The sequence below is a fragment of the Macaca mulatta genome, chromosome 13, assembly GCF_049350105.2.
Source record: "Macaca mulatta isolate MMU2019108-1 chromosome 13, T2T-MMU8v2.0, whole genome shotgun sequence".
In the NCBI taxonomy this organism is placed as follows: domain Eukaryota; kingdom Metazoa; phylum Chordata; class Mammalia; order Primates; family Cercopithecidae; genus Macaca; species Macaca mulatta.
Genome location: NC_133418.1, coordinates 73,133,658 through 73,138,234, shown reverse-complemented (window position 1 = coordinate 73,138,234; position 4,577 = coordinate 73,133,658). Strand labels below are relative to the sequence as shown.

The window sequence follows — 4,577 nt, the reverse complement described above, 5'->3', positions numbered from 1 at the left end:
GCAGGTTTGTTACATATGTATACTTGTGCCATGTTGCTGTGCTGCACCCATCAACTCGTCATTTACATCAGGTATAACTCCCAATGCAATCCCTCCCCCCTCCCCCCTCAACATGATAGGCCCCGGTGTGTGATGTTCCCCTTCCTGAGTCCGAGTGATCTCATTGTTCAGTTCCCATCTATGAGTGAGAACATGCGGTGTTTGGTTTTCTGTTCTTGTGATAGTTTGCTAAGAATGATGGATTCCAGCTGCATCCAAGTCCCTACAAAGGACTCAAACTCATCCTTTTTTATGGCTGCATAGTATTCCATGGTGTATATGTGCCACATTTTCTTAATCCAATCTGTCACTGATGGACATTTGGGTTGATTCCAAGTCTTTGCTATTGTGAATAGTGCTGCAATAAACATACGTGTGCATGTGTCTTTATAGCAGCATAATTTATAATCCTTTGGGTATATACCCAGTAATGGGATGGCTGGGTCATATGGTACATCTAGTTCTAGATCCTTGAGGAATCGCCATACTGTTTTCCATAATGGTTGAACTAGTTTACAATCCCACCAACAGTGTAAAAGTGTTCCTATTTCTCCACATCCTCTCCAGCACCTGTTGTTTCCTGACTTTTTAATGATTGCCATTCTAACTGGTGTGAGATGGTATCTCATTGTGGTTTTGATTTGCATTTCTCTGATGGCCAGTGATGATGAGCATTTTTTCATGTGTCTGTTGGCTGTATGAATGTCTTCTAAAAATATGGAACGCTTCACGAATTTGCGTGTCATCCTTGCGCAGGGGCCATGCTAATCTTCTCTGTATCGTTCCAATTTTAGTATATGTGCTGCCGAAGCGAGCACAGTGGTCTTAAATTTAAAGAAACTTCTATGATATTTATTGGAGAAACTGAAGACATTTAACTAGAAATAATTCTTGATTAGAAAGCCTAAGCGTGTATAAAATACAAAGACGAATTTTGAATTCTGCCCTGGCTTAGATCTCTGATGTCTTACAAGATCACCACATAGTGAATAAAGATATAGCCCTAAGATGTATTCATTTGTACATTTATAGAAATTCCCTTTACTTTTGACTTTTCTCATTTAAATTCTAAATAAAAATCTGCATGAACAAAATGAAGTCAAATTAGCATCCTAATTATATACTTTGTTATGGACTTAATATTGGCGTTCCCTCAAAATTTATATGTTGAACCCTAACCGATGGTGATGCTATATTTAAAGATGGGTCCTCTAGGAAGTACTTAAGGTTGAATGAAGTCATAAGGAAGGGGCTCTGATCTGATAGGATTAGTATTTTTGTAAGAAGAGATACCAGAGAGCCCTTTCTCTTTCTTTTCATGCACATGCACCAAGGAAAGGCCATGTGAGAACACAGTAAAAAGTAGCCTGTCTGTAAGCCAGGAAAATTAACCTTACCAGAAACTGAATTGGTCAGAACCTTGATCTTTACCTTCTAGCATCTATAATTGAGAGAAAACACATTTCTGTTTTTTAAGCTACCCAGTCTACAGCATTTTGTTTTGGCAGCCTGGACTGGCTAATAAATACTTAGTTATTTTAAAATTGGCAATATTGACAAATTATCAGGAGTAATGTTGAAGCTATTTTCAGAAAAATCAGAGTTATAGGAGTCAATTGTTTTCTTCATTTTATCAGGCTTATATTTTGCTCTAGTAATTACAATGTCTAGAGCATATTATCTTTGCTCTAGGTTTTATTTTTCTACATCTATAAGGTATTATCACCCTATTATAAGTTATACCAACTTCCCTGAAGTTATTATACCAAGAAGAATGCAAAAAGAGCTAATTCAACAACACAGGTATCAGTTCTTACAGATCAGTGAATCAAGCTATAAACAATGATTAAGCCCTGACTATTGTCTCAGGTTTAGGTTAGGCTGATATATAAATGGATTATGTAAGAAGCCTGCCTTAGGAAAAATAATTTAGTTGAAATAATAAGAGTTGCATATATGCAATAGTATTATAAGCAAACATACATAAGAAGCATATGCTATTAATATCAGTGTTTTAATCATAGCAAAAGGACAATAAACTTGCAGTGACATGTGGACCTTTGTGTGAGAGAAAATTAATGTCTCCTTTGTACTTGAAGGCAACAGAGAGCTTGTAAGGCAACTAGGACTTGAGAAAATACAATTTCAAGAAAATGGGAGTTGTGCTGGAATTTGGTATGATATTTTCTGCAGCTATTTCCCTCATAATATTTTCCAATTATGAGAACAGAGTAAAAAGTTGAGAATCTCAACAACACTTGAGAAATGGTCTTATACTAAGAAGCATGGAAAAAGAGATCTTGTAGCCATCTTTAAGATCAAAGACCATAGATACTCAAGGCACTTGAATCACAGTGCAGCTTGGATGCAGATCAGAATTACAGACCAACACATGTTTGCACCTGGAACCTCTTGAAGTCTATGCTCTATAACCACAGTGAACCAAAGAGTAGAGACTTAACTCAAAATGCAGTCTAACATTTAGTCATGATGCAGCCAAATTGGATTAAGGTAATAGGTGGTTCCATCTTTCGAGCAAAGGTATAGGTGACCTCTCTAGGTAAAAGGAAAAAAAAAATCACCCAGAGATTACAAAATTCCATACATAAGGCCCGATATTCAATGAAAATCATTCTACCCCTTATGTGAGAGAACAACTGATATAAACTCAAATGAAAACAAACATTGGTTTTATAACCTGAGACTTCACTGACTTCATTTATCAAATATAGGATTCTGTTAGAGGGATCTTTAGGATTTTCTATATATATCATTATATCATTGGCAAACAGAGATAGTTTGACTTCCTTTTTTCCAATTTGGATGTCTTTTATTTCTTTCTCTTGCCTATTGTTCTGGCTAGGACATCCAGTACTATGTGGAATACAAGGGGTGAAAGTGGGCCTCCTTGTCTTGTTCCAGTTCTTATGGGTAACACTTTCAACTTTTCCCCATTCAGTATGATGTTGGCTGTAGGTTTGTCATGTATGACTTTTATTATTTTGATGTGTATTCTTTCTATGCTTGGTTTTTTGAGAGTTTTTATTATAAAGGGATGCTGGATATTATTGAAGGCTTTTTTATATCTATTAAGATGATCATATGCTTTTTGTTTCTAATTCTATTTATGTGATGAATCACATTTATTGACTTGCATATTGTGAACCACCCTTGCATCCCTCGGATGAAATCCACATGATTATTGTGGGTTATCTTTTTGATATCTTGTTGGATTTGGTTTGCTACTATTTTGTTGAGGAATTTTGCATCTATATTCATTAGGAATGTTGGACTATAGTTGTTGTGTCTTTTTTCTCTTTTGGTTATTTCATTTCTTTCTCAATCTTTCGGTATAATTGAAGTAGGACTGGTACCAATTCTTCATTGAATGTGTAGTAGAAATCAGTATCACTGCTATACAACAATAATGACCAAGCTAAGAATCAGAGAACTCAGTCTCCTTTACATTAGCTGCAAATAAAATAAAATAAAATACCTAGGAACATACTTAACTAAGGAGGTAAAAATCTCTACAAGGAGAACTACAAAACACTGCTGAAAAAAATCATAGATGACACAAACGAATGATAATGTATCCCATACTCATGTATTGGAAGAATCAATATCATTAAAATGACCACAGTACCCCCAAACAATCGATATATTTAATACAATTGCTATCAAAATACCAACATCAGTTTTCAAAGAATTAGACAATCCTAAATTCATATAGAACGAAGAAAGAGCCAGAACAGCCAAACAATTCTAAGCAAAAGAACAAATGTGAGGGTATCACATTACTTGACTTCAAACTATACAACAAATCTATAGTAACCAAAACAGCATGGTACCGGTATAAAAGTAGGTACATAGACTGATGGACAGGATAGAGAAAGCAGAAATAGAGTCAAATACTTACAGTCAACTGATCTTTGACAAAGTATACGAAAACATATATTCATGAAAGGACACCCTGTTCAATAAATTGTGCTGGGAAAATTGGATAACCACATGTAGAAAGAATGAAACTAAATCCCTATCTCTCACCATATACAAAAATAAACTCATGATGGATTAAAGACTTAGATCTAAGACCAGAAACCATAAACATTCCAGAAAAAAACAAGGACAAACTCTTGTAGATACGGACCTAGGCAAATAAGTTATGACTAAGACCCCAAAAGCAAATGCAGCAAAAACAAAAATAAATAAAAGGAAATTAAATGGAAAACCTTCTTCACAGCTAAAGAAACAATCAACAGATCGTTTTGTTCTATTATTTAATATTATGTTGTTTAATTTCCACATAGCAGCAAATATTCCAAATTTTCTTTTATTATTCTAAATTTATTCCATTGTGATCAAAGAATATGCTTTGTACAACTTCAATTTTTTAATTTACTGAGACTTGTTTAATGGCCTATTATGGTCTATTCTGAAGAATATGCCACATGCACTAAGGAAAACCATGTAATCTGTTGTTGAGTGGATAGTTCTATAGATGTCTATTAGATCTAATTAATGTATGGTTTTTTTTA

General features: G+C 34.6%; 1 non-coding gene across 1 annotated transcript; it reads right to left on the bottom strand.

The window, feature by feature from the left end:
* Positions 1-750: 750 nt before the first annotated feature.
* On the bottom strand, positions 751-857 carry LOC144334000 (U6 spliceosomal RNA). Its single transcript, XR_013403157.1, has one exon. It is a non-coding gene; the product is annotated as a U6 spliceosomal RNA (small nuclear RNA).
* Positions 858-4,577: the final 3,720 nt, after the last annotated feature.